At 46.3% G+C, this 27,242-nt stretch overlaps 1 pseudogene; it reads right to left on the bottom strand.

The window, feature by feature from the left end:
• Positions 1–229: 229 nt before the first annotated feature.
• Positions 230–13,274, bottom strand: LOC142765878 (uncharacterized; annotated as a pseudogene).
• Positions 13,275–27,242: the final 13,968 nt, after the last annotated feature.

Genomic DNA, 27,242 nt, shown 5'->3' on the forward strand with positions numbered 1-27,242 from the left:
CTTGTTCGCGAAATTGCTTTAGGAATGCGTGCAGGCTTGATGGCAGAAAAATCATTACGGTACTATGAGTAATAAAGCGTTTTAGAACAGCAAAAGTACAACCAGGCGTCACACAATGCGATTAGCATAAAGTGTAGGTTGTTAATTACTGCAAATCATTAAAAAAGCTTGTTTTGATCACCTAATGCCTGTGGCGCCTATTCACTTCAGGAATGATTTTCCATCGTCGTCAGCCCCTGCACGAACAAATTGCACAAAATTCCTTGCAAGTGTTTCGCGAATACCGTGTTTTCCAGAAGAATGAGGAAGAGAGCGTAGTGAATAAGGGACTACTAACCAGCAATTTTGATTATATTGTCACGTAAGAGTGAGGGTAGCCCGAAGACAGGAGACCGGGAGGTTAGTAGAAATAGAAGGAGATCCGTTTATTTGGCGGACTTGCGCCCACTAAAGGAAGAAAAGACACACTGGCTTAGAGGGAGGCAAACAGCGCGTTCGACGGCCGTCGGGTAACAGAAATGAATGCAAGGCGCGTTCGACGGCCGTCGGGCAACAGAAATGCCCCACTGGAACGCAAGGCGCGTTCGACGGCCGTCGGGTAACAGAAATGCCCCACTGGAACGCAAGGCGCGTTCGCCATCCGAGACACAGTCGCCGTAGCGTCTGGCGCCATCTCGTTATCAACGAATGGTCGACGTGCGGGCCATGATCTTCGCAGATGAGTCGCGGTGCATCCTGGACCACGATAAGGCCGCGTGCCGGCGGTATCGGCATGCGCAACACTATCCGCAATACGCCTCGCGGCATTGCTCCCCTCCTCAACGTAAGCATCGACCCGATGCTTTGTTTGAAATAAAACCAAAACAAAAGGACAGCCTGTGCGAAAGTAAATGGCAAATAAGCACGAATCACGCACACATAAACAAAACAAGAGATGCAAACAGGGAGCCTCCTTTAGCGCGCATGATAGGGCTTCAAACGGGTGACGTGTACCACTTCTTGTCGTGCGCGGCGTCGTTGGGATGAGCTAGCCCCATCAGGGACCACTTCATAGTCCACTTCACCCACTTGACGGATGACTTTGTATGGGCCGAAATAACGGCGCATGAGTTTTTCGCTTAATCCTCGGCGGCGAACGGGCGTCCAAACCCAGACTTTGTCACCTGGCCTGTATGTTGAATCGCGTCTCCACAGGTTGTAGCGTCTTGCGTCGTTTAACTGTTGGTCTTTTATGCGCAGACGAGCAAGCTGCTGGGCTGCTTCTGCGCGCTGAAGGTAGGCGGCCACGTCTAGGTTGTTTTCATCGGTGACATTAGGCAGCATGGCGTCCAGGGTAGTAACGGCATCCCTCCCATGGACGAGATTAAATGGTGTCATTTTTGTGGTCTCCTGCACCGCGGTGTTGTAGGCGAAGACCACGTAAGGCAGAATTAAGTCCCAGGTCTTGTGTTCTGTGTCCACGTACATAGCGAGCATATCGGCAATGGTCTTGTTCAAGCGTTCCGTGAGACCATTTGTCTGCGGATGGTACGCAGTTGTTATTCGGTGATCTGTATGACTGTAATGTAAGATTGCCTGAGTAAGATCAGCCGTAAACGCCGTTCCCCTGTCTGTTATTAGTACCTCAGGTGCGCCATGACGGAGGAGAATTGATTCGACAAAAAATTTGGCAACTTCTACGGCTGTGCCGTTCGGGAGGGCCTTAGCTTCAGCGTATCGGGTAAGGTAATCAGTGGCCACTATGATGCACTTGTTACCGGATGTTGACGTGGGGAAAGGTCCAAGCAGGTCCATACAAATATGTTGGAATGGTCTCGACGGGGGTTCAATTGGCTTGATAAATCCAGCTGGTTTTGTTGGAGGTCTCTTCCGGCGCTGACATTCGCGGCAACTCTTGACGTACCGCGCAACATCTGAGGAGAGGCGGGGCAAGTAGTATCATTCTTGAATTCTGTGGAATGTGCGTGTAAAACCGAGGTGGCCTGCAGTGGGTTCGTCATCTAACGCTTGTAAAATTTCTTCTCTGAGGCTGCTTGGGACGACAAGAAGGTAAGTTGCCTTATTCGGTGCGAAGTTCTTTCAGGAGCGAAGCTCCTTAAGGCGTGGGCTGTGCGTCCCCTGTATGTAGCCACTTCTCGTTCAGTTCTAAGTATTACGCTAGCCACCGCCCGATCTAAAGGGTACAGCCATATCCATCCGTCCATCCGTCCGTCCGTCCATCCATCCATCCATCCATCCATCCATCCATCCATCCATCCATCCATCCGTCCATCCGTCCGTCCGTCCGTCCGTCCGTCCATCCATCCGTCCATCCATCCGTCCGTCCATCCACCCGTCCATCCGTCCGTCCATCCGTCCGTCCGTCCGTCCGTTCATACATCCGCCCATCCGTCCGTCCGTCCATCCATCCATCCATCCATCCATCCATCCGTCCATCCGTCCGTTCGTCCATCCATCCATCCGTCCATCCGTCCGTCCAAAAGATGCAAGATGTTATAAACTAGACGGCGGTACGTGTAGTTGATTATGAAAGATGCGAGGTGTTATATAATAGGAATGATGCCACATATGGCGCGTGTCATCGTTCGATATAGTGCGGCGACGTACGCTAAGGGGAGCGTTGCAATAAAATCGAGTGGGCAAAATGTACGGAGGATTCATGGTTTACCAGGTTTACCTCCGGAGCTTCGCCCACTCATCATCACTCACTTCGTGGATATGGCGGCATTTTTTTTAACTACCACCCCGTTTTGCACACAGAAGAAGAATATCCCACGCTTGAACAGTGCAGGCGGTATGGAGACCTTTCCTTCGATGTAGTTGATCAACTGTTGTAGGATCGGGTCTGAGCGCTGCTGTAATGCAAAGGTGCTGCTGCTGATAGGCCCAAGAAAGGCATCGTCGTCTTCATGGCTTGGTGGTGCGCCGACACGGGCTCTTGAGAGGCAGTCTGCGTCGGAGTGCTTATGACCAGATCTGTAGACTACCTTCACGTCAAACTCCTGAAGCCGTAGGCTCCATCGAGCGAGGCGGCCAGAAGGGTCTTTCAAACTGGCCAACCAGCACAAGGCATGATGATCCGTTACGACCTTGAAGGGTCTGCCATATAAGTATGGGCGGAATTTCGAGGTGGCCCATACTATCGCAAGACACTCCTTCTCAGACGTGGAATAGTTCACTTCCGCTTTCGACAGTGAGCGGCTTGCATACGCGATGACGCGCTCGCAGCCCTTGTGCTTCTGAACGAGAACGGCACCTAAGCCGATGCTGCTGGCGTCTGTATGTATCTCAGTTTCGGCATTTTCATCAAAGTGACCCAGCACAGGCGGCGACTGTAAACGTTGTTGAAGTTCTTTGAATGCCTCACGTTGCTCAGCTTTTTATTCGAAAGGGGTGTCCGACTTGGTGAGCTGCGTCAAAGGGGCAGCAATGTGTGAGAAGTTCTTGACGAAGCGTCGGTAATAGGCGCACAGTCCTAAGAATCGGCGCACTGCTCTCTTATCTTGCGGTTGAGGAAACTGTGCGATAGCGGCTGTCTTCTCGGGATCTGGTCTTACGCCATCTTTCCTTATAACATGGCCAAGGAACTGTAGTTCTTCATAGGCAAAATGGCATTTTTCTTGCTTCAGTGTCAGCCCTGATGACTTAATTGCGTCCAGTACCGTCCGGAGCCTTTTCAGGTGGTCGCTAAGTTGGAGGCGAAGACGACCACATCGTCCAGGTATACGAGACATATTTGCCACTTGAGACCTGGCAGTACTGTGTCCATTAGGCGCTGGGAGGTTGCTGGAGCGGAACAAAGTCCAAATGGCATCACTTTGAACTCATACAATCCATCCGTCGTGATGAAGGCGGTCTTTTCTCGGTCTATTTCATCAACCTGAATTTGCCAATACCCTGTCTTCAGATCAATGGACGAGAAGTACCTTGCATCACTAAGACGATCTAGGGTATCGTCGATCCTTGGTAAAGGGTACACCTCCTTCTTGGTTACACTATTCAACCGTCGGTAATCAACGCAGAACCGAAGACTTCCGTCTTTCTTTTTGACAAGGACGACTGGTGCCGCCCATGGGCTTTTCGATGGCTGAATTACATTGTCGGTAACATTTCCTCAACTTGCTCTCGGATGGCTTGACGTTCACGTGCCTACACACGATAAGGACTTTGATGGAGAGAGCGGATGTCTTCTTGTGTTATGATTCGATGCTTTGCCAGAGAAGTGTGTCGGACCTGTGAAGAAGTGGTGAAACAGTCGTCATAACGTCGAAGGAGGTTCTGGAGCAGTTGCTGCTTGCATTGAGGCAAGGAAGGGTTAATGTCGAATGACAGCTGCGAGTTGGGGGTCTGTGGGGTGATGGTCGCTGGATTCGAGAGGGCGAGGGTATCACTGACTTCCGCGATTTCATCTAGAAAGGCAATGGTCGTGCCTTTGGCCAGGTGACGGTGTTCTTGGCTGAAATTTGTTAGCAGCACTGAGCCCTGTCCATTCCGGAAGTCCGCAACGCCTCTTGCGATTGCGATATCACGGCCAAGCAAAAGCTGTATGTTACCTTTGACGACGCCATGAGCACTTTCGGCAGTACCAGTGGTTACGGAGATTAGGGTCGTTGATCGGGGTGGGACGCTCACGTCATTCTCGAGCACACGGAGGGCTGCGCGATTGTGTGGTGCCGAGTATGAATTTATGGCTTCATCCGAGGAAAGTTTGATGGATCTGGACGCCAGGTCAATAACCGCGTGATGTTGAGTCAAGAAGTCTATGCCGAGAATGACGTCACGGGAGCACTGTGGGAGCACCAAGAAAGTGGCAAGGTATGTGTGACCATCGAATGTCACCCTTGCAGTACATCGCCCCGATGGGGTGAGGAGGTGGCCTCCCGCTGTGCGGATCTGCGGGCCGTCCCAAGCCGTCTTAACCTTCTTCAGTTGTGCTGTCAATGGCCCGCTGATGACCGAGTAGTCAGCTCCTGTGTCAATCAAGGCAGTTACCGGGTGGCCGTCGATAGATACTTCAAAATCGGTGGCACGTGGGCTGGAGTTGCGCGTTGGGTTTGGGTTTGGGTCACGGCTTCGTCTTGTTGCTTCGTTTTGCTTCGTCTCGCGGCTTGGGTTGTTGTGCGTTGTCGTCGTCGTAGATGATGTCCTGTCGTCATATATGGTCGTCGGTGGAGGGTCTTCAGGTTTTCCTCTTGAAGCAACCTCACCTCCAAAGGTTGCTGGTTTTAGTTTCCCCTACGGGGGCTTGGGGACCTTCTTTGTTCGTTGTTGCTGCGGTTCGGTGACGTGAAGCGTGGGGATGGCGGTGATGGAGAACGGCTGGACAAGCACTCTGTATGGCGTAAGTAGTCTTCGATTGCCGGAGGTCGTTGTCCAGGGCGTGGCCGTGGTGCCTGAGATGAGAAGCCATGCAGTCCCATCCGCCTGTAGGGGCAGTGTCGAAGAATGTGGCCGGTCTCACTGCAGTGAAAGCATAGGGGACGGTCGTCGGGAGTTCTCCAGGTGTCGCATTTTCTTTGGCTCGGGCGTCTCTCGTATGTAGGGTGGGCGGGTAAGGGCGGACGGCTACTTGGGGCTGCAGCGTACCGTCGAGGACTGGGCTCGTTTCGTCGGGGTGGCCTAGTGTTCACTGCAGCGGCGTAAGTCATCGCTTCGGCCTCTGTTCGAGTCGTCGCTGATGAAGAGCCAAGCGCCTGCTGGACTTCATCACGCACTATGTCCAAGAGAGATGCTCCTTGGGGGGGGGGGGGGGCTGGGGGTAGGAGGTAGCAATCGGCGTAGTTCTTCCTTAACCACTTCTTGAATAGCTTCCCGCAGATCGTTGGTGGTTAGCCCACCTCGAATCGGTTCCGAGTAGAGCGAGCTGAGCTGAAACGGGTGGTTGTATTGCCGAGTCCGGGCGTCCAGGGTCCTTTCTATGGTGTGCGCTTCTTCAGTAAATTCGGCGACTGTTTTAGGAGGGTTCCTTATGAGACCGGCGAAAAGCGACTCCTTCACCCCTCGCATTAGGTATCCGACCTTTTTGTCTTCGTTCATGGGTTGGTCCGCTCGCCTAAAAAGACGTTTCATTTCTTCGACGTATACGTTTAGGGTCTCATTGGGCTGTTGGGTCCTCGATTCTAGCAGCAGCTGGGCCCTTTCTTTTCGCATGATGCTGGTGAAGGTCCTGAGCAACTCATTCTTCAGAAATTCCCAGGTGGTCAGTGTGGTCTCATGGTTTTCATACCACGTTTTAGCGGGGCCGTCCAGGGAAAAGTAAACGTATCGCAGCTTCATTTCTTCATCCCACTTGTTTATGGTAGCCACGCGCTCGAATTGGTCAAGCCATTCTTCTAGGTCTTCAGCGGCATAACCATGGAAAGTTGGGGGCACCCGCGGCTGCTGCAGCATGACAGGGGTAGGTGATTGCGGGGTGCTCATTGGTGCTGTGGAAGCGTCCTTTCGTGGTCGCGTGGGGTCCGGTAGCGGTCCCAGCTCAGGTGGCAGGTTTCGGAGGCGGCGACTGCTTCGAGTATCTGTGTCTTCAGCGTCCTCGTTCTCTGCAGTGGCTGTTTTAAGGTCGTTTTTGTGCATACTCCGCACCTCCACCAGAATGTAACGTAAGAGTGAGGGTAGCCTGAAGATGGGAGACCGGGAGGTTAGTAGAAATAGAAGGAGATCCGTTTATTTGGCGGACTTGCGCCCACTAAAGGAAGAAAAGACCGTGTTCTTTGACCAGGTTACAAGCGTTGTGTTTTATTTGCGGAGGGGTACATTTCTTTCCTTTCTCTTGAGTGGTCGAAACGTGTCTTCACTCACAATTTAGCAGGATGCTCCAGAATAAATTTTATGGGTACATTCTGCCCTTCCATCTGTACTTTTACCATAATCACCAGCGGCAGAACTAAAACCAGGCAAGACTAAAATTGTAAAGAGGAAGGTGAGCCCTGAAGGAAACCTGTGACAATGTGAACCGAAAGCTGAGGATTTCACGTTGATAAACATGACTGCGAGAAGCCTAGCTAACAAAGCTCTAGAACTTGAGCCTTTGCTTATTCTGCGCAATCCCGATATTGTCATAGTGAGTGATACTTGGCTGCATCCAGACATAGAAGATACCGAAATAATTCCACCCGCCTACAAGATGGTTCGCAATGACCGTGATTCTCGCGGAGACTGCGTGGAAATTATCTATAAACAGGGAACGAAATCCGTGCTCATGAATGATTGTCCGGGTACAGAAAGTGTTTGGTGTAAAATAATGTAGGCTAGAATAACTTGCGTTATTTGTGCTGTCTACAGACCCCCCAATGTCCCTGTTGCCTTTTTGGAAGCCAACAAGAATACATTTTGAACAACGTCCCCTCAAACGCACGCGTAATCCTGGGAGGTTATTTTAACTTGCCCGGGATATGTTGGGATGCTCTGAAAACAAGTTTCGTAGATAAAGAACAGCTAGATATAGCTGGATATTGCCTTCAATAATGACTTCACCCAAGTTGTAAATGAGGCTACCAGAGTTGGTACAATAACAAACTCAATCTAAGACTTGGTGTTTGTGAATAGAGGAATATGCCGTAACGGTTCACGATGGCCTCTCTGATAGTATTGCTTTGTATTAAGAAGTTCATTTTACCCAACCATGGTAAAAGAAAAGTAATCACGGTTAAAGATTTTAGCCAAGCTGATGATGTTAGCATTTTGAGCCATCTAGAATTATCTCTCGATTCGTTTCACGTGGGAATGAACGTCAATCAAATGTGGTGTACATTTAAAAGTATAGTTCATTTCTGCTTAGACAAGTTTGTACCACAAAGAAAGAAAACTGTAAGGAAACGCAACCCTTGGATGACTCGGAAAATTAATCAGCTCAAACGCAAAATTAGGCGCAAGCGCTATGCAGAATAGAATGTAAGCGAGATATCGTTTCTTTCGTCCATTTTAAAGCTCAAGCTGTCAGCTGCGAAGAAAACTATTATTCAAGCATGCTTTCCGAATTTATGAAAGTTTCACCCGTACGATTTTGGCGTCACCTTGCCGAGCCTAAAGAGAATGTGCAGTTCCTTGATGTTGGTGAAAACATTGTTACTGACAGTGCGCAGATTGCTAATAGGTACAACAATTACTTTTATTCTGTGTTCTCAGCTCCACAAGTTCCAAGAACAAATCACGATACATGTAGCTTGTCTGCGTTAACCACCTTGCCGAATGTTGTTATTGCAGAGGATGACATTCTTTCAATTCTTCTTGAGTCGAGATGGATACGAAAAAATCTATTGGTCCCGATTGTATACCGAGTGAATCCTTGAAGCGTTACGCAGAGTGGGTTGCAAAATACCTATCGGTTATTTTCAAGCCATCCCTAGAGCAAAATGCTTTGCCAAGTGATTGGTTAACTGCTAATGTAGTCCCTGTTCATAAGTATGGAGCAAAATGCAGCGTTGGCAATTACAGACCAATCTCAATTACATGCATATGCTGTAAATTACTGGAACATGTCATGTCAAAATGCCTTTGCAAGTACTTTGAGAATTACAGACCAATCTCAATTACATGCATATGCTATAAATTACTGGAACATGTCATGTCGAAATGCCTGTACAAGTACCTTGAGAATTCGAATATTCTGGTCCCTAGCCAACATGGTTTTCGGCGGAATATATCAAGTATTACTCAGCTAGTAGAAACCACCTACGTTTTTGCACAATCTCTAAATGAAAAGGGTCAAATTGATGCAGTTTGCCTCGATATGTCAAAAGCTTCTGATTGTGTTCCCCACGCGCAGCTGATAGAGCAACTGGTACGCCTTGGCGTAAGTAGGAAATTGATAGAGTGGCTTAACTCGTACCTTTCTAACAGGACACAATTTGTTGAAAATAATAGTGTGAAATCCCGTACTTTTGGTGTGAATTCTGGTGTCCCCAGGGCTCCGTGCTCGGCCCGGTGCTGTTCTTGTGTTACATCAACGACATTGCAGAAACAGTTTCACCTTATATTAGGCTTCGCCTGTTCACAGACGATTGCTTTATATATTCGAGAATAAATCATAGCAACGACCAGCTCGCTTTAAACGCCGCTCTGGATAATATAGGCAATTGGTGCAAGAAATGGAAAATGAAAGATAACTATTGCAAAACTTCGTACAAGATAGTCACTAAAAAACGTAAAAAATGTGTTGGTGTTTTCCTACCGATTAGAGTGGTGTGAGTTAGCGCGAGTAACGCATTTTAAATACTTGGGTGTCATCCTATTTGAAGACAATAATTGAAAAACTCATATTAACTACTTGTGCAGCATTACAGAAAAGAATCTGGGGTTTTTAAGAAGAAGATCGAAACTGGCATCAATCAAAGCAAGACTTACGGCATATTTGACGCGTGCGCGGCCTACGCTAGAATATGCGAGTATTATATGAGATCCGTATATGAGATACCAGGTTGATAAGATTGAAAAAATACAAAGGCGAGCAGCTAGGTTTATTTTGTCGAGATTTTTAAGCACTGATTCGGTTAGTGACATGCTAAGCTATCTTAAACTACCTCGCCTTTCAGACCAGCGGAGAATAGCTAGGTTGAAGTTTTTTTTTTCATGCTAAAGAACAATTACCTAAACTTAGACACTAGTTCGTATTTAAAACCAAGAAACACTCGCACCGTCAGGGGTAGCCATGCGGGCCAGTTTCTCGCAATTGTTGCCAGGGTAGACAGTTTTAAATATTTGTTTCTATAGAAAATAATAGAAGACTGGAATGCCCTTCCACAGGCTGCAATTTCCGCAGTCACAGTTAATCAGTTTGAGTCGCCCTTGCTTCTTCATTACTTACTTATATGTGATTGATAGCTGCTGTATTGTTTTATTTATGTGTTCTTGCATTTCCTTGTGCTCCTTTCATGCGCATGCGCTGTACACGTGTTTCTCGGTGCAGTTCCTGCGCATTCTATTGCAGAACACTTGCTGCGCCGCTTGTATGTGGGATGTTGTGCGTGGCCGATGAGACCTCGGTTGTTGAACACGTGTTGCTTGTCTGTTGTCGCTATAGCTTGCCACTGCGTGCAAATGGTATCTGTGCTCAAATTTGCTCTTGGCTTTGTCTAAGAAAATGCGTATTTGTACTGGGCTGAGAAGTTCGTGTTATTTTTGTTGTCTACCACCCTGTAGCGGCACCACAGGGGCTAAAAGCATAAATAAATAAATAAATAAATAAATGAACTTTTCTTCTTGCTCAATCAATTCACAAACAAAAATAATTCGGTCGTTTCGTAAGCACCCTTGCTTTTACCGGATTTTTTCTTCTGCTGCCGGAAAGTCTTTTTTTTTTTCAGGCTTTCCAACTTTATGTTTTGAACGGCAGGCTTTTCCTTCGTGTCCGATTTTTTCGCACTGAAACATGCCAGCGTACTGAAACAGCATAAACGCGGAGCTTGCTTACCGTTGCAACGATAACAACTGCAACCTTCAGCCCTGTGCACGTTAAAGAACCCCAGGTGGTCTGAATTTCCGGAGCCCTCCACTACGGCGTCTCTCATAATCATATAGTGGTTTTGGGACGTTAAACCCCACATATCAATCAACCTTCAGCCCTGTTTTCTTATTTTATACGAGTGCCATAAAATGGAACGGATATTTCGCATGCCTTTGTGAATACACTCACTTGTTGAAGCGCTCCAAAAAGAAATTTTTTCATGATGACTTGCTTAACATTGCCCGAACTAATCCAAAGAAGTTTTGGAAACTTCTCAACCCTAAAAATAACACGCACAATATATCCTTAACCAACTCCGATGGTTCTCACGTTCCTCTCCCACAGCGGGCGGACGTTATGAATACTTACTTCACTTCAGTCTTCACTTCTGAACCACTTCATAGTATTCCAGTCATGCCGAGATCTAATTTTTCACAAATGCCGCTCATTGACATTACCTCTGAAGGCATCAGCAATCTGATAAAGAAATTAAAAATATCCAGCTCCCCCGGACCTGACAATATTCCTGCCAAAGTTTTAAAGGCTACTAATAGCATTTCTAGCAAACTTTTGGAGATAATTTTTAAACAGTCCATTTCTGAATGTTTCATCCCAGATGATTGGAAACTTGGGAAGGTTGTACCAGTTTTCAAGTCTGGCAAGCGATCTGACCCATCTAACTATTGCCCCATTTCACTAACGTGCATCGCTTGCAAACTTATAGAACACATAATATATTCACATGTTGCTCGTCACCTCGATGATCACTGTTTCTTTTTTCATAAGCAGCATGGTTTTCGTTCAGGGCTCTCATGCGAAACTCAACTTTTTGAATTTACGACTGATCTTCATCTCAACCTTGATTCGTCATTTCAGACTGATGTCATTTTTGTCGACTTTTCAAAAGCCTTCGATCTCGTCCCTCACCAACGACTAATCAACAAACTTTCTTCACTTTCCCTCGATCCCCTGACCTTATTATGGATTGAGTGCTTCCTAACCCACCGGTCGCAATTCACTGTTATCGGTGGTGCCCATTCTGATACTACTCCAGTAATCTCTGGCGTCCCTCAGGGCTCGGTTCTCGGCCCGCTCCTCTTTTTAATCTACGTAAATGACCTTCCTTCCGACATTTCATCAACGGTTCGGCTTTTTGCTGACGATTGCGTCATCTACCGTCGTATATCAACTCCCGAAGGTCAGCTAATACTACAGCAAGATTTACACATCATCGATAACTGGTGCGCCCAGTGGATGATGAGGCCGAATTCTTCCAAATGTAAGTTCATGCCTGTCTCACGAAAACACACTAACGTCATCCACCCGTACTCATTAAACTCAACAGTGTTATCCCAAGTGAATTCTTACCGATACCTGGGCGTTGTAATTACAAGCAGACTAACCTGGACCGAGCATATTACCAAACTAGCTGCCGATGCCTCAAAAACTCTTGGCTATCTTAGGAGATCATTGTCATTATCACCTGCAAGCCTTCGCAAATTGGCCTTTGAAACTTTTCTTCGTACTAAAATGGAATACGCATCTGCAATTTGGAGCCCTCATCAGATACACCTTATTAACATTCTTGAATCTGTCCAAAATCGTGCCGCCAGATTCATCTCCACAAATTACGACAAACGAGCAAGCATCAGTCAAATCAAATCATCCCTCGGTCTCCCTGTTTTGTCAGCTCGACGCAAAATTTCACGTCTCTGTCTCTTTCACAAACTTTACTACAGCTTTCCTCACACTCATGGCTCACTTTTACTTCCGCCTGTCCAAACATCTCGTCGCCTATTAAATTCTCTGAGTATCCAACGTCTGTTTGGTTCTACTAACGCTTTTAATAACTCATTTCTTCCTTCGGCTATCGATGAGTGGAACGGTTTGACGGATGCTATTGTCAGCGAAAAAGTTGCTTTTAAATTTAGAGATTTATTACTAGCTACCCTTGACTCTTAATCGCTGTTTGTCTTTCTTTGTTGTTTGTTCTCTGCCGCCTGTATATTTTGGACCGCGAATTGACTGTTGAATATTTTGTTTGACATGCTCTGTTTTCTTTTTGTATTTTGTTGCTACCTGTAGGTTTTAGTAATTCAAAAACTGTAACCATGAACTGCATTTGCATTGAAATTTGTACTTGAATAGTTCCCCCCCCTTATGTAATGCCCCGAGAGAGGCCCTTAAGGGTAAAATAAATGATGATGATGATGAATTAGGCCCTGGCTCTCTTTTTGTCTGGTCTCGTCTCTGGTTGCGTATATCTCGCTGCTGTTGCGCTGTACCTTCAGCTGTCACAGCCATGTCATACGCGACTTGGAACGCAAGATTCTGCTCGGCGAGAAATCTCTACTGAACTGCTTCATTCTCGATGCCACACACGAAACAATCCTACAAAATGATGTCCTACGGTAACCACTTGTCCCCGAACCCGCACTCTTCGGTTAGCTTCCGCAGAGCGGTGACGTAGCCTGCCTCCGATTCATCAGCAGCCTGGTTTCTTTTGTAGAACAAATACCGTGCGTACAGCTTGGAAGGCCTCGAGTGCAGGTGCTTGCGAACGGCCATCTTGATTTTGTCTAAGCTTGCCATGGTCGGTCTTACTGGCTTCACCAGGGTTACGATGAGCCCGTAGGCTGCTTCACCGCAATACCTGAGCAGAACTGCTCTCTTTTGCTCATCCGTTGTTATCTTGTTTGCGACGCAAAGCATTTCCAACCGCACAACGCACTCATCCCAATACGCGTCCGTGCCAAGACGATACTCGCCGATCTTGCCGACAGCCATCCCGCCTTCTTCGACGGCAGCCTCGCCCTGCCGGTTCGCCTCGTCGTCAATATAGTAAATCATTCGGGTGCTCAGCTGAAAAATGGGCGTAGGTTTATTGACGCCCAGTCTTTTTATAGAATGACTGCGAAATTGTGATAAGGCCACCACTGTTCTCGTAGGTGCTTAGCGATAAAATGTACATGTGACGTCAGTACACAATACTTTAAAAAGAAGAAATAACTTGGGAGTCAATATTCGAGGCCATAATTAGTAACGAACGATAGAACGTAATTCTGACTAGTGAAATATTATTTGTCATTATATTAATAAGGTATTTAGCAAGATTCTACTTAGCCTGCCACTTCTAATTACCTCGACCTTACCATGACTTGGCGTAATTAGCTATGTCATAGCATATACTGGACTAACTAGCCAAGTATACCACCGAGCCAAAAAAAAAATCACAACATATATCTAATGATGTGTGGGGCGAAGCTTCGGAGTGTTTATTGGTGCAAGCTGTGATTTTTCTGTCCAACAATCCGTCTGTCTGTTTGTCTGTCTGTCTGTCTATCTGTCTGTCTATCTGTCCGTATATCTGTTCGTTGGTCTGCCTGTCCGTCGACACCTGCTGCGTGAATCAATAACTGGGTGGTCACGTCTCAAGAGCTAGGAGAGCCATGACTTTATAAGCTTCAACCCTAATACCTAATTAACTGGCAGGGCGTTCTCGGCTGCTAGCGGGCGATGGAAAAAAAGCCGACGCGCACCGGCCCTGCAGCGCACTAGAATGTACAGGCTGACCATATTAACACGTGGCCTCGGGTTTAGAAGCGGTTGCGAAGTTGTAAGATGCACGGCCGGTACTGATCTCAGAGATCACCAAGCTGATTATTCTAAAACTGACTTAGTGCACGCAATAAAAGCTTCAAAATTAATTTACACCCTGTGCCTATAGAAAATAACATCACGAAATATTTCTGGCACATTTAATGCATGGGTGTACTTCTGCGCTCAGTAGAACGACAAATAAATGAAAGAAGAAGCCTCTGGTTTGAAAACACCGCCCAACTTAATCGACCGTTCTTGACGCGATGACTGATTCCATCGTAATCAAAGAAACGCGGTGCGCTGAGGGGTAGATTTTACTTCTCCATACTGTTCGCTCGTTCTTAAGGGGGTGTTGCCAGAGCTCAGGAAGATACCGACTTTCGCGAAACTCAGCCGATCCTACATAGCACTGTGGTTCTGATTGAGGATCGAACCCAGGTGGTTTGTGCTGGAAGCGGGTGTTCAACCACGCAGCCACGCATCTCCTTGAAACTTCGGTGAAAATAACTTCCTGCGATCGCAAATGCAGTGAAAACAACTATCATGGTCTATAAACACACGGACAAGGTATACATGCTTGAAATAAGAAGTGTATTATTGCAGGACATTGCGTGGTACAACCATACATCGTCATGATGCGTCAGACCAAGTCAAAATAACTCCTTCATAATTTAGCCGGCAACAAAAGGCGCAAACGCTACTCCGCGTATGCTCTTAAGACCACGCATCGGGTGCACAGGAACATTGAAAACATTTCACGCGTATAACTTGCTCAGGGTTAAAAGCATCGTCCCCATATGGCAGATTACAGCTATATGCAAACGCTTCACTGACATAAGCCACATAGAAGTTTACTAATTACGTTGTAGCAATCTGCAATTGAAACAACGAGTAACATCAGAATAAAAATTATGGCCGGAGTTGTTGAAGTACACACCAGGGACAGGATATTGCTATCGCGTCCAACTCTAAAAGGCGAAGCTTTGAGTCTCCAAATTTTTCCCTCCCCGCAGGGGCGTCTGCACAAGCAGGTGTTTGATGTGCCCCGCCGCGGTGTTCTAGTGGCTAAGGTACTCGGCTGCTGACCCGCAGGGCGCGGTTTCGGATCCCGGCGGCGGCGGCTGCATTTCCGATGAAGGCGAAAATGTTGTAGGCCCGTGTGCTCAGATTTAACGTGCTCAGCGCGTTAAAGAACCCCAGGTGGTCTAAATTTCCGGAGTTCTCCACTACGGCGCCTCTCATAATCATATAGCGGTTTTGGGACGTTAAACTCCACATATCAATCAATCAGGCGTTTGATGTGTAGTGACACCTCGGACCTGAGCTGACGGGGGGGAAAGAGGGTTTCGACACTTTCACACGCCCAGCCGTGCTTGGCTTTGCCATGTTTGGGGAAAAGGGGATCCAGGGATTCGAGCTGACCCTGGGTGATTGGACCTTTAAGGTCCCCCGGCAGAGACAACACACCCCTTTGTCCCCGGCCTCAAGTAGATTGCACCCCTAGGCTGACCCACCCAGGGGAAATCGGCTGTCGCCTCTTCCTATATATCCCCCCCCCTAATCTTCGTCTTTCTCTCGCTTTTTAACAGTCCTGTCATCTTCTCCCTTCACTTACTTCCATATTTCCTGGAGGCGGGGCTTAACCTGGTATAGCTATCCAATCTGGGGTAATTATACCAGATTATAGCAGCGATGTATGGCTGGCGTCTCCATGTGTTCGCATTAGACCTCATAGCGTCTCCATGTTGGGCTCGGTGGTGGGTGGCCACCATCAACACCGAACTTTGTAGTATTTTTATGGCAAAAGCTTTTCCTCCCTTCCTAATCGCTCCCTGAAAAGGTGGCGCACCGAAGACACTTTCCTGCTTAGCACACCAAAGCTTACATTCTCAAAGTACCATGTTATCCACAGCCAGAACGAAAAGAAGGCATTCCGAGCAATTTCCACTTTCCTCGGGTCAAAAACTCTCACGGAAGCAATAGGTGAAGTTTACGTTTTAAAGTGAGAAAGTTGGGAAATGGCGAACTTCTTCTGGGTGTTCTAGACAAAGCTCAGTATGAGAGGCTGCCTAATCTTGTAGCGTTTGGGTAAACCGCTGTTTCAGTGGGCCCACACAGGTCTATGAACACTGTACGGGGCGTTATTTCCGATAGTGATCTTGCTGAGCTTTCTCAAAGTGAGCTGCTCGAAGGTTGGCAGGACTAAAACGTGGTCCAAGTCCAACGAATAACAATAAGGCGTAACAACAAACTGACCCGTACAAAACACGTAATAATTACATTCGGTGCAAGTTACCCACCAGAATAAATCAAAACTGGCTCTAGTAAGCTCCATGTAAGACCACACATTTCCAACCATCGTCGGTGTTTCGAATGTCAACGTTTCGGTAATGGATCGCTAAGTTGCAGTGGGCGTGTCACTTGTGCAAAGCGTGCATGCATTCAACACATATCGGATGACTGCACCTCTGAAACAACTCATTGCTCGAACTGAGAAGGAGATGATGCTGCGTACTCACGATCATGCCCCACATGGAATAAAGGGAACAAATAGTGGAACTTAAAGTGAAATTCAATCTGTCATTCTAAAAAGCACGTCGACGTTTCGCACTACTGAACCAATTTTATCCCTCCTTCACAGAGATTACGCGCCGGGGCGCCGCGTTACATGTTTCTCCATCAGCGAATATCACACAGTGCGTGACCGTGGTCATGCCACCAGCACCCCCAGCTGGAGCAGCTTGTGGTGCTCCGCCACCTCACAAACAGGGCCGGCAGACCCCCGTGTCTGCTGGTTCTCGGACCACTGAAGGCACACTTAGGTCCAAAAGTTCTGTAACCATGCCTGCCGAGCAGGCACCATCCACCACCTCACAAGAGGTGATAGATACAACTGTGACTCCTCCGGTGCCTCAGATGCCGAAGAATGAGCGCAACTTTTTGGAGCGTGACAAAAAAGAAAACACCCAAAAACAGGGCCCCCAAAAGGCCCTGTAACCTAAGGCAACACTTTTGTACACACAGCACTACACAACACTACAATGACGCAATACTAGGGTGGAATGTCAGAGGACTGCTGAGAAACCTCGGCGACATCCATCCAGGAGCTGTTACTCGAACATACTCCAAAGGTACTGTGTGTGCAAGAAACACAGTTGAAACCAAAACACACTAACTTTATACGCAATTACGTTATCTTTCGAAAGGACCGGAATGATGCCATTGTGCCGTCCGGTGGTGTTGCCATTATAGTCAATGCCGGGATAGCAAGCACACACCTACCACTACAAGCATCCCTTGAAGCGGTGAGTGTTCGAGCAGTTCTTTTAAATAAGCTCGTCACCATCTGCTCTCTATACATACCTCCACAACACCATCCTGAAAAGCATGAATTCCAGTCCCTCATAGACGAACTTCCCGAACCCTACCTTGTCCTAAGAAACTTTAATGCACATGGTAGCCTCTGGGGTGACTCTCGTTGCGATGCGCGAAGTCGTCTGATTGAACAGTTCCTTTTTTCCTCTGGTGCGTGCCTCCTGAATCGAAAAGAGCCAACATATTACGCCATCACTAACGATACGTACTCAACAATAGACCTCAGCATAACATTCTCATCAGTCCTGCCTCTATCTAAATGAAAAGTCATTATTAATTCATACGATAGTGACTCTTTTTTCATCGTTATCAGCACATCATTAACAAATACATGTCCTGCACTAGTTCCCAAATGGCTCACCGACAAAGCCAATCGGGAAAAGTTTCAAAAAATGACTCAATTAATTCAGACTGGCATGGCGCCATTAGGCATAGTGGATGCTGTGTGCTACTCTACAGCTTGCTTGGTTTATGCAGCAACGAAATGTATTTTCCAAACATGTGGACCGTCAGGAAACGACCGGTCCCATGGTGGAATAATGAGTGTTGTGATGTGCGAAAAAAAAGAAAGGCATGTAAGTTGCTTAGAGACTCGCCTGCAGCCAAGAATCTTGTAAACATTAGGAACATCAAGTCACAAGGAAGGAGAACACGCCGACAGGCGAGAAGGAAAAGTTGGCCCAAATATTTATCAGACATTCAATCATGCAAAGATGAGGCGAGAGCCTTGAATATGATTGGTGAAGTGGCAAGACGAAAAGCACATTCACTTCCTCTAGTGAACACACAAGGGGAGAGTTTGGAAGACCAGACTAACACCCTCGAAGCGCACTTCAAACAGGTCTCCAGCTCATCACACTATAGTAAAGCATTCCAACGATACAAAAGCAGAATATAAAAACAGAGATTAAAGCGCAAACTTACAACACATGAGGCATACCATGAACCTTTTCTTTCTGTTTAGCTGAACTGCAAGCCTCACTTACCTGCTGCAATAAATATACCCCAGGCCCGGACCGTGTGGCATACGAAATGTTAAAACACCTGCCCACTGAAACCCAGAAAGCTCTCCTCTCCTTGTATAATGCGATATGGTGTTCCGGCAAGCTACCCTCAGCCTGGAAGGAAGCTATTATTATCCCAATTCTAAAACAAGGGAAGGACCCGGCCTCTGTTTCTAGCTACACGTTAATAGCGTTAACCAGCTGTCTTTGCAAGGTGTTTGAGAAACAGAATAACAGGCGCCTCATGCATTTCCTTGAAATTATTGGCCTACTTGACCCATACCAGTCGGGGTTTGGAAAGGCTCGGTGCACCACTGACCACATTGTTCGTATCTAGGCACAAGTTCGCGACGCTTTTGTTCATAAGCATTTTTTTTCCTTTTTGTAATCCACAATATGGAGGAGGCATATGACATTAAAAGGCACTTAAGCATATTGTGAGACCTGTCACATTTAGGTGTGCGGGGTAGAATGCTGATAATCATCGAAAGCTGCCTGTCTAACCGTACATTCAGTGTCCGAGAAGGCACTGTCTTATCTCGAATATTTGTCCAAGAAACAGGAATTCCACAAGCAGGCGTACTGAGCTGCACACTTTTCTTATTCAACATGAATTCCTTTCACCTGTCTCTCCCACGTAATATTTTTACTGCATATATGTCGGTGATGTACAGATTGGTTTCAAGTCGTGCAACATCTCCATGTGCCAACGTTAAGTTCAATTACGGTTGAACAAGGTATCTCAATGGGCAGATGAGAATGATTTTATACTTAACGCACAAAAGAGCGCGTGCGTCTTGTTCTGCCGAAAGAGATGCCCTCATCCTAACCCCGACATTGACCTCCATGGTCAACCTCTGTCAGTGAAGACCAAGCACAAGTTTCTTGGACTAATATTAGACATAAAACTAGCCTTCATCTCACACATCAGGTATTTAAGGGACAGGTGCGTAAAAATAATGAATATTTTGAAAGTTTTGTCACCCACTACGTGGGATAGTGACTAGAATTGTCTACGAATGCATATAAAAGCCTCGTATGCACATGCCTAAATTACAGCGCTATAATCTATCAGTCGGCAACACCATAAACCTTAAATCTCTACCCTGTCCACCCTCTAGGCATTCGCTTCTCTACGGGTGCTTTTCGAACTAGCCCTGTGGAGCTAGCCCTGTGAGAACTAGCCCTGTACGTGCATTGAAATGAATGGTTGCTCAACCTACAAAGATGTTACCTGTATTTTTTTACTTTCTTCAGGTGAAGGCAGACAAGAAACACCTCTCTCATTTCACAATAATGATTTGTCTTGTTCTGGCTTATTCGAGAACCATCCTTCTTTGAGGCAGCCTTACGCGCTCCGTGTAAGGGGCCTGAGCGAAGAATCAGGTGTGCCACTTCTCGAACACAGTTTGATGGATCCTGCATTATATCTGCCACCATGGTAGTGGCACCTTATAAACTGTGATGTCTCTTTTGTTGAAGTCACAAAACATGCACCACGTGCACACATACATACATGCTTCCTAGAACTACAACATAAATGCACATGCCCTGAGTTCTTTACCGATGCCTCAAAGTCCAACACTTTTGTGTCATATGCAGCGGTAAGCCAACCCTTTTTCGAGGGCGGCATTCTTCATCCTGATGCAAGCATTTTCACAGGCGAAGCCTATGCAATACTGGCGGTCGTCAAACACATCAAAAGATAAAATCACACAAGGCGGTAATATACATCGATTCCCCAAGTGTGGTCAAAGCCGTGAAAACTCCTAAAAACTCAACCAACCCATGCTGGTGTCACTTTACTCCCTTCTGTGCGCACTGCAAACATCAAAACAGCATGTCGTCTGATGGGTTTCAGGGCACCATGAGATACAAGGGAACGTTTTGGCTGACACGCTGGCTGCTTCCGCCAACGACACTACTTCAAATACATTAACACCAATCCCTGCACTTGACTTGAAACCTTTTCGAAAACGAAAACTCGGGGGGTATTGGCAGAGCAGGTAGGATAGACACAGAAACAAGGAACTTCATGCTATTTAGCCGCAACTAGGTAATTGGCCGCCACTATCAAAATCACGACTCACAGGAGTAACACTTACAAGGCTAAAAGAGGACATACACACACAACACATTTATATCTTCTGTACACCGGCAATCTACCATTGTGTGAGGAATGTAGAGAACCATTTATGGTTCTCCACATGCTCGTTCAGTGCAATGAGTTGGATGCTATAAGAAAAAAAGCACTTTTTACTGCCCTACCGACAGCAGCTCCCACTACACCCTGGAATGCTCATCTGTAGGGATCTGCTTTTTAAGCTGCATTCGTTTTTCATGTTATTAAAAATGTTCATATCTTTCACCCAATATTTCGAGGACGGATAACCTCGAAATATTGGGTGAAAGATATGAACATTTTTGACCCATGTTCGTGGCTGCGGTGACTAGATCTCCGTCTTGGTTTTCATAATTTTGACATTTTGCCATCCACTTTCACTGCACATATCTGAAGCCACTGTCATATATTATTACTTCCCTGTTTTTACCCACATTAGCGCGAGGAATTATGAGGCTTCTTTGCAGCGACGCATCACATGATTGTTCACATCTCCATTCTATTCAAATGGCGCTCTTTATTCATTCATTGGCTCTTGCGACATTAAACACCACTCATCATCATCATCATCCAAATCTTCCCAGTGCCAAGTCACATTAGCAGACTAGTTGCTATGCTCAATAAATACTGACACACGGCCCATAATTTGAATGTTTCAAACTGCACAGTTACCTAAAGTCGAGAACTAAAAATTGTGGTCACCCAAAAGTATTACTTATACTGCAAGGTATGTGTGAATTTACTACAGCAAAACGAACCGCTCCAGTCCCATGATTGTGAAGCTGCAGGGCACCGTTTACAGTGAAACAATACTAACAAAGGGCTTCTAGCTAAGCGTTCAGTGGCAAAAGAAGACTTTGTATTCTTTATGATGGGTGGTGTCGCGTTATCGAGAACGTTCTGCATTTAGGTACTACCTTTCAAGGAATGTGTTTGTAGTTCAATATTTGTATTGGAAAAATTTTCACTGCAACTTTGCAAACACTGCAGCTAAGCAATAATTTCAGTGGGCAGTTGCGTAGCTAGGTATTACGTTGCCTAGTTTGAAAGTTTTCTGAACCTCGCTGCTGTTACATAAGCTGTAAGAGGCATGATTGCCAGAATCGGAAGATAAAGAAATGTTCGCTCGAGTGTGTCAGCTATCTCATTTATAAATATTCTACGATGGCCTGGAGCTCATATCATTCGCACTAGAAGAATGTTTGCTGGAAATAATGATTTAAAAGTTTTTAGTACTGCTGATGCCGATGACGATGATAACAATTACCACACGGAATACGAGTCAGTCACTATCACAGCTGTCGAATAAGTCGCACGAAGTTTAAGAGCTAGTATATTGGCCGTTAATTCTGCTTCAAAATTGGTGTATAATCTGGGAGGTGCCATGAAGATGACCAGAATAATGAGAGAGAAAAAATACACACACCTGCCTTCTCGCTACTCATAGATGCATGCGTTGCAATTACTATGTTAGTACCAAATTGAGACAGGTGTTCTTCTAATAAGTCAATAAAATATTTAAAGGGCAAGTGTTTAGTATTTATTGGGAAGATATCGTCCAATTCTATTTGCACTTGGCCGATTGGTTTGTCAGATGGTGTAATCTGGAATATATTAGCATTCAAAGCATCTAGAAGTGTTTGAACAAATAGCACTTGGGGTTTATATACACGGGAAAAATGCTCATTGAAAAAGATACCGGGCTCTGCAAAGTATACAAACTGTCGCCTTCTTAAAGTGGATTCAGAAAATTTTAGATAGGTTTTAACTGTTAAAATACGGAATCTGCAAGCAAGAGTGGGTATCCGAGCTTGTTGATACAAAGCATTGTGGGCTGTGAATTTTGGCACACATAAACAACTTTGAAGAGCTTCCCGCTCTAAGAGAATCAAGGGATTTATTTTGTTTGCTGGCTAACCACAGAATAGTACACATCCAAATTCAAGAATCAGACGAACGTACAAGCGAAAAATCATGACCAGCGCATTTCTGCGAAGACCGAAACGGAGGCGGCAGAGCCTACCTATCATTCCAACAGCACGTGTAGCCTTAATTTTAATTTGTTCAATGTGATTCCGCCAGCTGTGTTTTTGATCGTATAATACACCCAGATATTTAATACAGTTAACTTGGGGAATTATTTCTTGAAGGCCTCCAAATAACGCGTACGACGCGTTATTAGGAGGTCGTAGGTTCGATTCCTGCTGACAGCGAGTTATTTTTTCACCCACTTTTCTTTTCTCTTATTTACTAGACATTGATTCTAATAACTTCCCCTACACATTCCTTGGCAATATTGTCTGTAAGATCTCATAATTATTGTGTCAAAACACGGAAACACGAGCCCTTAGTTTTTTTTTGGGCAGCATGGACTGGGACAACACATATATGCGTGTCATGCATGTTATGGTATGACACGTGGCGCTTCTTATGCACCACCTCACAACTTTCCGCACGAAAACAAATATGTTAATGACAGCCTATCCAGCAGTACATCGTAAAATAAAATTATTTATTGACTAAGAGTCGCTCACTGAGAATTCAGTTTTTAGATGCGAAAAAATCTTTAAGGAACCAAATGTACTTAGAGCGGTTTACTTACTTATCTATGTATCTGGTCACCTACGTCATGGTGCTTTCGCAGGTGCATCGTTACCTTAGTATAGACCGAAATCGGCATAAGGGGGCCCGAGGGTATCCTTATATAGGTGTCTGGTCGCGAAATAAATAACGTGAAAATGATGTCACAAACGTGAGGAAACTCTTTCCTTTATTCATGTGTGTCGCGTACTTTTATTTCATGGGCTGCGGTATGCGGCTATAGACCTTACAGCTTGTACCTAGCCTGGAACGGTGAACAAATACATTGGTAACTTAAACCGCGACAGCTATTAAAAATCCGCCATTGGCCGCGATGGTCGGATGACTGCGAAAAATAAAAGTCAGTATTCCAGCAGGAATCGAACCAAGCATTTCCTGTGGCAGTCATGTATTCTACCTCTGAACCACTCAAGGTCTTGAATCTTATTTTGAAAAGACACTGCGCAGACATGAAGTCGGCGCAAAGTGAATATTGTTACAGAGCTAAGTATCTAGCTATATAAATAGTTTATCAACATTGCATATGTACCCATACTATATAGAGACGCACGTCATATCGGTTTACATCAATTCTGGCTTTAGTGTAGGCTCAGCTTTTATGAGAGACTCAAAACATTTTCTGTGCACTTACATGACTCAGGAATCTATATTCAAGCGCTCCTCAGAAACGGAGGAATGCACTGTAACGAATCATATTAACATCATCGCACCGGGTAGCGCGCTTTGTTTTCATTATACTTACGTTAGTACCCTAATAAGAATGCTGACGTTGCATCGTGTCATAAGTTTCCCTCAAATACAGTGTTTTCAGCGCGCCCAGTGAGCGCTGAGTTTGTCTACTACTACTTCATTTACGAAAAACAAGTCCGTGTACCCCGTAACGCTTCTTTGAAATAAAATAAGCATGACTGCATGGGCAGATTCTCGCTGACAGCTTCGCACGAAACCGGTTCACCCAGCTCATGGGATCTCCCGAATTTTAAGACATAACTGTTGAACGCCAGGGTCCACTGAGACTTCAGTGGCCTATATCTGTCATGGGAACGACGCCAAAAAATTTCTATGCTACCGCGTGTCAAAGAAAAAAAGTTCCGTTAACAGGCATCGAACCGATGACCTCTCAATCCGCCACCACAAGTGCGGAGTACGATATCCTGTGCCCAACAGCCTCATACTCCAACTGCTCTACAAATGCGTCTCATATATCTCACACTCTCCTCTTTGAATACCTTTCGTCAGCATGGTAGTGTCGCTATCTTGGGGTGGTAAGGTAGAATAATTCATCGCTACTGTGGCCTCCACGATTAGAATCAGCGAAACTGCGATAACGCGTCTGTCTCATTCGGCGAGTTTTCAATACAAGTCTACGCCTTAACACACAGCATGATTGATTGATATGTGTGGTTTAACGTCCCGAAATGACCGTATGATTATGAGAGACGCCATATTGAGGGCACCGAAAATTTAGACCACCTAGGGTTTTTAACGTGCAACCAAATCTGAGCACATGAGCCTACAGCATTTCCGCCTTCATCAAAAATGCAGCCGCCGCAGCCGAGATTTCACCCCGCGAGCACAAGCGACAGGCCGTCAGTTTGCGCCCTTAGCCCAATTTCTGGATCTAATGTGCGACGTTCATCTTTCTATCACGCCGCCTTCTCTGACTACGCTCTGGCCGTTATACCTTACAGACACTACAATCGTTTCGTCCATAAATTAATCATGGATGTGAGTATAGTCGGAATGGAGATGTACCAAGCATCAAGGGCGGTACATCCTTATTGAACTGTCCTATTGGGTGCCAAGCACCAAAACACACATTGACCAAACACTTCTTTATTAATGTACTGTAAACATTCAATCACCTCTGTAAAGGTGCGTTTTACTGTCGTGCTATGCCAATTCATGTGATGAAGGGCTGAACCAGGTTTTTTTTTCAACGAATCACTGCTGTTATACATTTTCGTCATAAGTACTACACTTTCTTCTATATAACCATGCTTGGGTTTATTAGATGTTGCCTTGTTTCCAAAGTTTTTCTTCGAATAGTTGAAACAGTGTCACCATTACTACAATACGTTCGCGAACAAGTTTGCTTCGTATAGTATTCGAATAGTGCTCTAGTCACTACATTGTTTTCTCAACTGTCACCAACGTTTCTTCTCTTTCAGTATTTTACACACTTTTTCCCTTATCCAAGCAAAGGGTAGCACACCAGGGTCTACTTCTTCCAACCTCTTCGTCTTTCCGTTATCTTTCTTCCCTCTCTTTCTAATCTTATGACCAACTTCTCAACCCTTCTCTTTGAAAGTTGTTTAATTTGTGCTGCTAGGAGCATAGTACAGTGTTTACCCTTATCGTATTTGTAATAAAAATATTCACGCAAGGTAGGCTGGCAACTATAGTAGCCAGCCTCTGAGAAGGACAACGAAGTAGTTCTGTGTGTGCGTGCTCTGGTGTTCGCGTTTCTGGCTCTTGGGTTACGAAAGTAAACGCCCTATTTTGTGCCTGCGTACCTGTGTCTTTGTGGCATTTGATGGTGGAAGTGCGGGGTACGGTAGATGATACGGTCCCCTGAGAGCACCCCTCACACAAGTCCATCGAGTAGCTCAGCCGAGCTTACCCCTGTGCACGTACGTTCCAGCCGTCGTCTCCAGGGACTCGAGTCACAGCACGGTTTGCTGCCTAAACGTCAGAGGACTATGAATTCAACACCGCCCAACGTAACCGCGCCAGCACCAGTGCACCTGGTTATCAACCAGCCCAAGACGCCGAAGACATTTCACGGAGCTGCTTTTAAAGATGCCGACGACTGGCTCGAGCATTTCGACCGGGTCACCGTCTTCAACGACTGGACCCCAGAGCGTTAGCTACGCTATGTGTACTGCTTCCTGGAGGACTCCACAAAAACGTGGTTTGAGAACCATGAAGCAACGCTTACGTCATGGAATGAGTTTCACCGGCAGTTCCTCAAGGCATTTGCCCGAAAGGACAGGAAAGAGACAGCGGAGCGTGCTATAGAGGCAAGGGTTCAAGGCCCTAACGAAAGGGTGACGACTTACGTAGAGGACATGGATCGGCTTTTCAGGCGTGCGGATCCCTCTATGTCCAAATCCAAGCAAGTTCGCCACCTAATGCGTGGTGTTAAAGAAGAAATTTTTGCCGGCCTGATTCGAAACCCGCCTGCGACACTTGCAGAGTTCCATGAGGAAGCCACTGCCATGGAGAGGGCCCTTCAACAGCGTGCCAGGCAGTATAACCGTGGTGTACGCCTAAGTGAGGTCACTTCTGTCACTCTCGCCAATGACATCAGCGCGTTGCGAGAGATTATCAGAGCTCTCATTAAGGAAGAGCTACAAAAGATGTAGGTAACTGCTTCACCTGTAGAGCAGCTCTCCATTGCGGAGATGGTACGCGCCGAGCTACGGCAAGCCGTTCACGCTCCCCAACCGTCCGAGCTGCCACAACAGAGGCACTGCGTCGAGATGAGCTACGCGGAAGCAGTGTGACGCCCTCCATCGTGCAGTTCAACCAGCGTATTTTACCCCAATGAACGACACGTTCAGCAAATGGAGGTAGGCTTCCGTTCTCGCAGCTCACCGTTGATCGCCGAAGCAAGACCGAGAAACAGTGACATCTTGCGTAAACCTGACCACAGGCTCCTTTGTTTCCTTTGCGGGAAAGCCGGACACGTCTACCGAACAAGCCCATACCGTCGTGTGGGTCTCCGTGGATTTTCGCCTAATGCCCCTTGTCCATGACCTGGCGAGCGACCACAGGAAATAGAGAGTTTCATCTCAACTTGATTGAACATCGGTCACAAGAGCCTCGTTTGTCGTCGCCTGCTCGCTACAGGTCACCGAGCCTAGCCTATTCACGCGGCGCTCCGAGACGTCGTTCACCCAGTCCTGCAAGTCGGGAAAACTGAGTTCAGCGACCTCCGGAGGTGAGGCCGCTGACGCTGACTCTACGGAAAATCCTCCACTACGACGACAGCGACGGCAGAAAAAAGATGTACAGACGCAGTCAAACGTGGTACGAAGAGTGGTGACATCAAACACTGCGGTAACTGTGGACGACGAAGAAGCAAAGGTGCTAA

The sequence above is a fragment of the Rhipicephalus microplus genome, chromosome 6, assembly GCF_043290135.1.
Source record: "Rhipicephalus microplus isolate Deutch F79 chromosome 6, USDA_Rmic, whole genome shotgun sequence".
Classification (NCBI taxonomy): domain Eukaryota; kingdom Metazoa; phylum Arthropoda; class Arachnida; order Ixodida; family Ixodidae; genus Rhipicephalus; species Rhipicephalus microplus.